This window comes from Microcebus murinus, chromosome 7 (assembly GCF_040939455.1).
Source record: "Microcebus murinus isolate Inina chromosome 7, M.murinus_Inina_mat1.0, whole genome shotgun sequence".
NCBI lineage: Eukaryota > Metazoa > Chordata > Mammalia > Primates > Cheirogaleidae > Microcebus > Microcebus murinus.
In genome coordinates this window covers 84,028,408-84,039,511 of record NC_134110.1, presented here as the reverse complement: position 1 = coordinate 84,039,511, position 11,104 = coordinate 84,028,408, and the positions used below count along the sequence as shown (strand labels likewise).

Here is an 11,104-nt window from a genome sequence, read left to right as displayed (position 1 = left end):
TTAGACAGGGGGCCAGTTCACTGTCCCTCAGACCGTTGGAGGGCCGGACTATAGTTTAAAAAGAACTATGAACAGCCTCTTTTCTGGCTGGAACCATGGAGAGCGCAGAAGAGAAGAAAAAGAAGGTTCCTGCTGTGCCAGAAACCCTTAAGAAAAAGCGAAGAAATTTCGCGGAGCTGAAGATCAAACGCCTGAGAAAGAAGTTTGCCCAAAAGATGCTTCGAAAAGCAAGGAGGAAGCTTATCTATGAAAAAGCTAAGCATTATCACAAGGAATACAGGCAGATGTACAGAACTGAGATTCGAATGGCTAGGATGGCAAGAAAAGCAGGCAACTTTTATGTACCTGCAGAGCCCAAACTGGCATTTGTCATCAGGATCCGTGGTATCAATGGTGTGAGCCCAAAGGTCCGAAAGGTGTTGCAGCTTCTTCGCCTTCGCCAGATCTTCAGTGGAACCTTTGTTAAGCTCAACAAGGCTTCAATTAATATGCTGAGGATTGTAGAACCATATATTGCATGGGGGTACCCAAACCTAAAGTCGGTAAATGAACTAATCTACAAACGTGGTTATGGCAAAATCAATAAGAAACGAATTGCATTGACAGATAACGATTTGATTGCTCCATCTCTTGGTAAATATGGCATCATTTGCATGGAGGATCTGATTCATGAGATCTATATGTTGGGAAACGCTTCAAAGAAGCAAATAATTTCCTGTGGCCCTTCAAGTTATCATCTCCATGGGGTGGAATGAAGAAAAAGACAACCCATTTTGTAGAAGGTGGAGATACTAGCAACAGGGAGGACCAGATCAACAGGCTTATTAGAAGAATGAACTAAGGTGTCTACCATGATTATTTTTGTAATCTAGTCAGTTAATAAACAGTGACTGCTTTCAAATTGAAAAAAAAAAAAAAACTATGAACAAATTCCTATGCACACTGCACATATCTTATTTTGAAGTAAAAAAACAAACGGGCAAAAACACCTGCATGTGGCCCGCGGGCCGTAGTTTGAGGACGCCTGGTTTAATCAGTATGTCTGCCTCTATGGATGGTAAATACCAGGAAGGAAGAGGCCATGTTCCTCTGGGTTACAGTTGGATCACCAAGCCTCACCTAGTGCTCAATGAATAAATAGCAGGTTAATTAGCTAAGTAACGTAGATCAACTTCATGCTCACCACCACCCTTTTTTACCGCTCCAGATTCTTCACTCAAATTTTAGTTGGGGCCGGGCGCGGTGGCTCACGCCTGTAATCCTAGCACTCTGGGAGGCCGAGGCGGGCGGATTGCTCAAGGTCAGGAGTTCGAAACCACCCTGAGCAAGAGCGAGACCCCGTCTCTACTATAAATAGAAACAAATTAATTGGCCAACTAATATATATAGAAAAAATTAGCCAGGCATGATGGTGCATGCCTGTAGTCCCAGCTACTCAGGAGGCTGAGGCAGGAGGATTGCTTGAGCCCAGGAGTTTGAGGTTGTTGTGAGCTAGGCTGACGCCATGGCACTCACTCTAGCCTGGGCAACAAAGCGAGACTCTGTCTCAAAAAAAAAAAAAAAAAATTTTAGTTGGTAGCAAAAGACCTCTGGGAACTAAATTCCATGAGCTTTTGCTTAGATGATTTTAAAATCTGGGGCTACATTTTTCTTCCACTAAGGAATTTTTAGATACTGATTCACTGTTTTCTAGTACTATAATGGAGAATTCTGATGTCAGTCTGATTTGTGCTTGATTTTTTAAAATCAGTATCTATAAGAGTTCTTCTTTACATTTAAATTTCAGTATTTTCATTAGGATATGTCTCTGGGATGACTGCTCCGTATTACCTTCACAAAAAATTCATTAAAATACATTTTTAATCTTTTTCCCTAATATTTTATTATAAAAAATTTCACACTTTGAGAAAAGATTACAGAATAGTACACCCTCTAGATTTATTGGCTGTTAACATTTGCTGAATTTGCTTTATACACACATATATGTATATGTTATGTACACATATATATTTTATAACTATATATATATATAGAGAGAGGGACAGACAGAAAGTCTTTCATTACATTGCTAAGATTATGGGTATGAACCGCAGTGCCTGGCCTAGAAGGTATTTTTAATACATATAGCAAATATATATAAGGAAGTCCTAACAATCAATAGGAAAGAGACAGGCAACCCAATTGAAAACTAGGCAAAAGAGGCACTTCACAAAACTGGAACTTTAGAGGTACTTCATAAAAGAGAATCTCTAAATTGCCAATAAGTACACATTTGACTTCATTAGTCAACAAGGAAACTCCAAAACAAAATACCACACTATCCCCCTACTAGAATGGCTAAAATTAAAATGGTGATACTCAGCATTGGTAGGGATGGGGAGTAACTGGAACCCTCATACATTGTTGGCAAAAGTGTAAATTGGTACAACCACTTTGGGAAACCATTAGTCAGCCACTTGTAAAGCTGAATGTGTGCATTCCCTATGAACTAGCAATTTTACTTCTGGATATTTGCACAAAATATATACAATTTGAGCGCCAAAAGCCATGTACAAAAATGTTCATAGCAGCTTTATGTGTAATAGCTCAAAACTGGAAACAAGCTAAATGTCCATCAACAGGAGAATAAATAGTGTCTCTCACACACAATGGAATACTTTACAGCAATAAAAATCAACAATTTATATTTTTCAAATCATTTTATCTTTAAATAACTTGGAAGTAATTTAAAATATTTAAAAAGAGTCAAATTTGTTCCCTTTCTGGAGGATGCTACCAGGACGGGGTCTGGAGCCCAACCTTGTCCTTCTTCCCAGGGTGGGCAATTGTCCCAAGGCAATAGCACCCAATTTTGTCCCTAGGAACAAAGAACCCCTAGAACCCCTAACTATCTACCTAACAGTCCCAAGGCTGAAGCAGGTTTTTATGATTTCCTTCTTCCACTACCATGTTTCCTTTCCCTTCGGACAGTAAGCCTCCTGGCTAGAGCTCTTTACCCAGAGAGGTGACCTGAACTTTTATTCCTGTAGGATCTGAGTGCCTGATGGTCCTGCTTTCATAGGGTTGCAGTAATTATGCATTCACTTTGACGTTGGATCCAGGGAATCCCCATGGTTCCATTTATACTCCTAGTATGAAAAGATGACAGATGGAGCTGAGAATTAGCTCTCCCCAAAGCGTAACTCCAGGCAAGGGAGTTTCTGCTTCTTCAATACAAGAAGATGGGGAAGACTTAGCTGTTGAGGAGAGTCATCAGGGACTGGGAAAAAGATTCCTGTTTAATTTGGGGGGGTTCCCACTCTTTTCTCAATGCTCTAAGTTTTACATGGTGAGCACTGTCAACTCAACTGACATTCTAATTCAGTAACTTATTGGATCAAACTTCATTTGTTTTTCTTAATTATCAGAAAGCTGTCTGCAACTGAAGAGCAGAATACTAGAAATATCCTAGGAAGATTCTGACTGTGCTTTGCAACGAGATTTGAGGTTGTATTCTTTCTTTAACCTAGTCCATACTGTTAAAAGCAACCATTCCACTTCTCAGGTTATAAACTTACGCAGTTAATTCTTCGTGTCCTCCATCCTGTTTTTTGATAGGTACATTGCAAACATCTAAAACCCTGCCCTCAACAGGCACTATGTTCTAAGAAATAACTTGAGTAGCTATTTAACTCTCCTGAGCTTGGCTTCCAGACTGCCATTTATGAATACAGTGGCATTGCTACTACTTTCACCTCAAGCCAGACGAGGTAAGCAACATCAGACTCCCTGCCCCTCACTTTCCTGCGGATCTGTTGCCTGCAACCTACCCTCACTAACTCTCTAACAGTCATGGTTCTCAGTTGAAAGCAACTGAAATCAACTGGAATCACCTAGGTAGAATGGTAAAGACAATTATTGGAAGGATGTGGAAGGTTCCTTGGTCATATTCCTAGTCCCTGATAATCAGGAGGCAAGGAGAAGTCCTTTTTGGCTCCTTAGTAGGTTGTTGGGGCCCCACCTTCACCTACATTCAGATAATGGTGTTTTTCTCAAATCCGATGGGAATCTCTATGTTGGCAAGCTCAAACAAAAACATCCCACAAATGTCCACTGCATATTTTATTCTATTTCTTCTAAATTTCAGAATTTTTCAGTTCACACTTTTGTGATTTTTTTTCTGAGATACCACATTGCCAGCCAATATTTTTGTCTGTTGTTCCTTTTCAATATTTGTACCTAATTTTTGAAAAATAAATTACAACATTGGAGATTTCTAGGAAATGCTAAAATGATTGCAAGTATTCTTCTGTTGGTTCCCATATTTCTTTTCTTTTTTATTTCTTTAGAGCCACGGTCTTCCTATGTTGCCCAGGCTGGAGTGCAGAGGCTGTTCACAGGCACAATTATATCACACTACTGCCTGGAACTCTTGGGCTCAAATGAACCGCCCACCTCAGCCTCCCAAGTAGTTGGGACTACAGGCATGTACTACCACATCGGACTAATTTTTCTTATTTTTTGTAAACGAGGTCTTGCTTTGTTGCCCAGGCTGGTCTTTTAACTCCTGGCCTCCCAAAGTGCTAAGATTACAGGTGTGAGCCACTGCACCCGGCCCCTCGAATCATGTAACTTTAAATTGGGGTTTCATTTGCTTCATAAGCTCTTGGCCTATTATGACTCTAGTACAGCCATTCCACCAGTCTATGGAACTTCATGGACTCAACTCTTTAGGAATATGTTCTTTTTTTTTGAGACAGTCTTGCTCTGTTGCCCAGGCTAGAGTGCTGTAGTGTCAGCCTAGCTTGCAGCAACCTCAAACTCCTGGGCTAAAGCAATCCTCCTGCCTCAGCCTCCCAAGTAGCTGGGACTACAGGCTTGCGCCACCATGTCCACCTAATTTTCTACTTTTAGTAGAGACGAGGTCTCATTCTTGCTCAGGCTGATGTTGAACTCCTGAGCTCAAACGATCCTCCTGCCTCGGCCTCCCAGAGCGCTATGATGACAGATATGAAATAGGTTCTTATCAGAGAGTACCATCAGCATTTAAGGATTGGGTGGTACTTTATCCAGTAAATCCTATTCTTGGCCAGAACAGAAAAATTGTCTTTTAATATGATATTGCCAAAACGAAACACAAAACAAAATCCAACATGCTGGAAGCACAGTGGTTAAACCCTGTTTACTTTGACCAAAGTAACAGAAATGATGTTTTGCATTGTAAGACAGCAGTTTTATAAATCCATTTGAATTACAACTTTGATGTAGCTACTTTCTTTAGAAGGCAAATAGTTGGTGATTGCTTTAACAAAGAAATTAAATAATGGTTACCTTATAATGTTTTCACAAAAATGCCAGAAAGGATTATCTTAAGTCATGTTAAAAACAATTCAACTATTTTTATTTCCAAGGTTAGGCCCACAACTTTAAATTTGGTTCTGTGATATGACATGCTTTCTGAGCCAGATTACTGGCTACATAACAAAGTTAGTCTAATCCCTTTAGCTATTTATCTTCTTCCAACCCAGCCTGGCCACTCACCTTTATACAGTAGGTTTAGACTGAAAACATTTATTGACTATTTCAAAACGTTTAAAAAAAAAAAAAAAAAAAAAAGCATCTCCCACCACTGAGGCTATTCAAAAGAACTTTTTTTTTTTTTTTTAATTTCGGCATATTATGGGGGTACAGATTTTAAGGTTTCAATAAATGCCCATCCCCCCCTCCTCCCACAAGTCTGAGTCTCCAGCATGACCATCCCTCAGATGGTGCGCATATCACTCTATAAGCTTTAAAGGCAGTTCCAGAAACATTTAGAGCAACAATAGCCCTATTAAGTGAAGGATGATATTCATTTGGATAGAAATGGTATCTATTTCTTAAAGTATTTATGTTACAGGCACACCTCATGCATCAACTCCCTACTTCATTCACCATTTTAATATTCTGTATATTGTTTATTTCAATAATAAAAATAGGCCGGGCGCGGTGGCTCACGCCTGTAATCCTAGCTCTTGGGAGGCCGAGGCGGGCGGATTGCTCAAGGTCAGGAGTTCAAAACCAGCCTGAGCAAGAGCGAGACCCCGTCTCTACTATAAATAGAAAGAAATTAATTGGCCAACTGATATATATATAAAAAATTAGCCGGGCATGGTGGCGCATGCCTGTAGTCCCAGCTACTTGGGAGGCTGAGGCAGAAGGATCGCTGGAGCCCAGGAGTTTGAGGTTGCTGTGAGCTAGGCTGACGCCACGGCACTCACTCTAGCCTGGACAACAAAGCGAGACTCTGTCTCAAAAAAAAAAAAAAAATAATAATAATAATAAAAATGACTTTCATTTCTGGATATAGTTCTCTAGAATCTAAGCACCATGTTTGTTCTAAATAACCTAACTACAACCTGGATCTAGAATCTCACTTGCAAATTAGCTTGTGACATTGGACTCTTGTAAGTTTTACCTTGGATGCTTGTTTTCAAAAAACCCACAAACTAAAAAAAAGGGAACATAGGCTGATTTAAATGGTGATTATAAGAAACTAAGGAAGCCTGCATTTTCAAAAATAGTTGAATGAAATTATGGAAAGACAAAAATTGCTCTTGATGGTCTGAAGAAAATGTACTTTCCAATTCAAAATTGTACTTCACGGACACACTTCTTGCAGTTTTCTAGAGCAGAAATGACACTACACTGACTGAAAAGTAAAATATACTTGGTAAGTCTGTACCAAAATTTAATATGCCTATAGTTAAAATCCTATTGATGTATAAAAACAAAACAAAACTATAGCAGTGGGTCTGGGCCGGTTGGTATGTGTAGGCAGAATTAGCCACCAGCTTTATTTCATGATGTAAAAAGAGGCTCTGATGAAAAGATTTTAGATAAAAAAAGTCACCAAATATGAATTTTTCTTATCCTGTTATTTATTTATTTTTTGAGACAGAGTTTCACTTTGTTGCCCAGGCTAGTGAGTGCCGTGGCATCAGCCTAGCTCACAGCAACCTCAAACTCCTGGGCTCAAGCAATCCTACTGCCTCAGCCTCCTGAGTAGCTGGGACTACAGGCATGTGCCGCTATGCCCGGCTAATTTTTTCTATATATATTTTTAGTTGGTCAATTAATTTCTTTCTATTTTTAGTAGAGATGGGATCTCGCTCAGGCTGGTTTTGAACTCCGCACCTCGGGCAATCCGCCCGCCTCAGCCTTCCAGAGTGCTAGGATTACAGGCATGAGCCACCACACCTGTCCCTAATCTGTTATTTTATACACACTTTTCTAAATAATGAAGCAATAGAGCCTATATTAAATAAAGATTTTAGCATATAGCCTGTAATCCTAGCACTCAGGAGTTCAAGACCAGCCTGAGCTAGAGTGAGACCCTGTCTCTACTAAAAATAGAAAGAAATGATCTGGACAACTAAAAATATATAGGAAAAATTAGCTGGGCATGGTGGTGCATACCTGTAGTCTCAGCTACTCCGGAGGCTGAGGCAGGATTGCTTAAACCCAGGAGTTTGACGTTGCTGTGAGCTAGGTTGACGCCACGGCACTCTAGCCCGGGCAAAAGAGTGAGACTCTGTCTCAAAAAAAAAAAAACATCTCTTTCCATGTGTATTGTCAAAAAAAAAAAAAGAAAAAAAAACAAAAAAACAAACAAAATTTATACAACAATTTGATGATTAAGACCATGAAGTCTATCTCAAAGCAACTTCATGCATCTATAGTCCCAGCTACTAGGGCTGAGGCGTGACAATCGCTTGAGGCCAAGAGTTCCAGGTTACAGTGTGCTATGATCATGCCTGTGAATAACCACTGCATTCCAGCCTGGGCAACATAGTGAGATTCTTTCACAAAACAACAACAACAACAACAAAAAAAAAAACCAAAGAAAGAACACCCACTTTCAAAAACTTAGGGGTGGCCTGGTGTGGTGGCTCATGCCTGTAATCCTAGCACTCTGGGAGGCTGAGTCGGGCAGATTGCTCGAGGTCAGGTGTTCAAAACCAGCCTGAGCAAGACCCCATTAAAAATAGGAAGAAATTAATTGACCAACTAAAAATATATATAGAAAAAATTAGCTGGGCATGGTGGCGCATGCCTGTAGTCCCAGCTACTCAGGAGGCTGAGGCAGTAGGATTGCTTGAGCCCAGGAGTTTGAGGTTGCTGTGAACTAGGCTGATGCCATGGCACTCATTCTAGCCTGGGCAACAAAGTGAGACTCTGTCTCAAAAAAAAAACAACAAAAAAAAACACTTAGGGGTGAAGAAACCAAACTAGAATATGGATGGTGTAAAATGAATATTCTATAGGGCATTAAAAATTAGTCTTTGGTTTCAGCTAGAGATACATGAAGCAGATAAAGAAATCATACATGTACCTAGTTCAGGGTGTTACTAAATTAGTGCATGAATGAAAAATGAGTTTCAGGTTAACATGGCATTAAATATACAGGTATGAAATCACATCACATAAATTTCCCTTTATATCAGCAATAAATAACCAGAGCTAACACCAGACTCTCTCTATATAGCAGGCAATAAAAAGCTATAAAGATTCTACATTCATCTAGTTAAATATATTTAGTACTGAAGTGTGATATTTAATGCCTAATCCAGAAGCAGCAAAAAAAGAAAAAAACAAACCCATTTTCTCTCTAGTTCATAAATCTTTCAAGCTGATCATTTGTAATGTTACAACCTTGGGTTTAAACAACATCGATAATCTCCTTCATTAAAAAAATAAGGTAGTAAACTTTAACCTATAAATGTGCAACCTCCTAATTGTACAGATGTGAAATGGAGGCCCAGGGACTTTTTCAAGGTCACATGGCTAATTAGCACAAGATCCTAAACTTTCTAACTCCCAGGTTTGGTGCTCCATTTAATATACCAAAATACTTCTAGGCTAATATTTCTTTAAACCCACAAACCATCATGAGGCATAATATTTAAAGAGTTTAGCCTAACAGGAATATAAAATCTTAGCACATATGACTGGCCTGTAATTAATCCAGATTTATATATTGTAAATAAAACACAATACATAAAAGATTGATGGCATCTTCTGATTCCCAGACCTTAAGTGTTTTATCAAATTTAGATACAGCCAATACGAGGCTCACTGCTAAATCTGGAGACATTAAAGCTTTGTTAATTTTAACAAAATTTCCTCTATATAGACAGGAATTACTTGACTTAAACACGCTTCAATCTTAAACAGTAATTTTATTTCTCAGAAAGTGCACTATTTTCAAAGAATAATTGGTAATAATTAATAATTAGAAAAGTGACTCACACTAAGATGACAGCTCCATGCATAGCACGATGTATTTGTTAGCATGAGCTGAATTTACTGCCTATAATAAATTCTATTTCTCAAATATATTTTTTGAGACAGTCTGGCTCTATTGCCCGGGCTAGAGTGCCATGGCATCAGCCTAGCTCACAGCAACCTCAAACTCCTGGGCTCGAGGAATCCTTCTGCCTCAGCCTCCAGAGTAGCTGGGTCTACAGACATGTGTCATCATGTCCGGCTAATTTTTTGGATATATATGTATTTTTTTTTGTTTAGTTGTCCAGAGAATTTTTATTTTTTGTAGAGACGGGGTCTTTCTCTGCTCAGGCTGGTCTCGAATTCCTGACCTCAAGCAATCCTCCCGCCTTGGCCTCCCAGAGTGCTAGGAGTACAGGTGTTAGCCACCATGCCGGGCCTATTTCTCAAATATCTTTAAAATTAGGGAGATCGTTATCTGTTGATACTAACTGCATGAAAGATAAGCAATCTAAAAAAGCATAATTTAGACAGTACAAAAGTGAAATATTAAGTTGAAAGGGATTTTGTAGTAATATTTTCTATGAAGAAAAAATATATTGGGGAGATGTGCACATAATTTGAAAAGTGAGCCAACTACCAAGTGTCAGAAAACCATTAAGTTTTCTTTTTTGGGGGGACAGGGTCTTGCTCTATTGTCCCAGCTACAGTACAGTGACATAATCTTAGCCCATTGTAACCTCAAACTCCTAGGCTTAAGTGTTCCTCCTGCCTCAGCCTTCGGAGTAGCTGGAGCACACCACCACACCAGGTTAATTTTTTTGACACATCCAGGATGCTCAATGATGGTTTTTTTAAAAAAATTTTTTTTGTAGAGACAGCGTCTCACTACATTGCCCAAGCTGGTCTCGAGCTCCAGGCCTCAAGCCATCTTCGACTTCAGCCTCCCAAAGTGCTAGGATTACAGGGATAAACCGTCACACCCGGCAAGATTTCAATGCTATATAATGATCTTAAATTTAACCAAATAGAAGTCCCCAATATTAAATCTATGGCAAAATGTCCTGAAGCAAACGGTTTAATGAATCCTCAAAAAAAGAAAATTAAGGCTAAAAAGATCAAACACCAAGTGTTCATCATACCTTTCAATCAATACAGCCTTTATTAACATGCAAGTATCATTTGCTTCAAGATATACAGGTTTACCTAACCTTTGTTTCAGTTTTATTTTATTTTATTTTATTTTTTTGAGACAGAGTCTCACTGTTGCCCGGCATAGAGTGTCATGGTGTCAGACTAGCTCACAGCAACCTCAAACTCCTGGGCTCAAGCAATCCTCCTGCCTCAGCCTCCCTAATAACTGGGACTACAGGCATGCGCCACCATGCCCGGCTAATTTTTTCTATATATTTTTAGTTGGCCAATTAATTTATTTCTATTTTTAGTAGAGACGGGCTCTCGCTCTTGCTCAGGCTGGTTTCGAATTCCTGACCTTGAGCGATCGGCCCGCCTCGGCCTCCCAGAGTGCTAGGATTACAGGCATGACCCACCGCACCCAGCCTCTAAGTTTTATTTTAATGTCTTAAATTTAAGGTTACTTGTGGATCTAACACAAAGTAACCTATAAAAGCTGGTCAATGCCACAGAAAGAATAGTTATAAACAATAAAAAACCTGGTCAAAGTTAAACTTTATTTCTAGATATCACCTTGACTTTGAAATCACCATTTAGGTTTATAATTGGCATTATTTGTCACCAAGTGGCAGAATTCTCATACTTGATAATCTTCTATACTAAAATATGTACCAGCATATCTGAAGAAGTTACTAAGAGTATGCAATTTATATTTAACTGCATT

At 39.2% G+C, this 11,104-nt stretch overlaps 1 pseudogene; it reads left to right on the top strand.

Annotated features, from left to right (window-relative positions):
• The first annotated feature begins 63 nt into the window (after window positions 1-63).
• On the top strand, window positions 64-891 carry LOC105854800 (large ribosomal subunit protein uL30 pseudogene; annotated as a pseudogene).
• The last annotated feature ends 10,213 nt before the right edge of the window (window positions 892-11,104 follow it).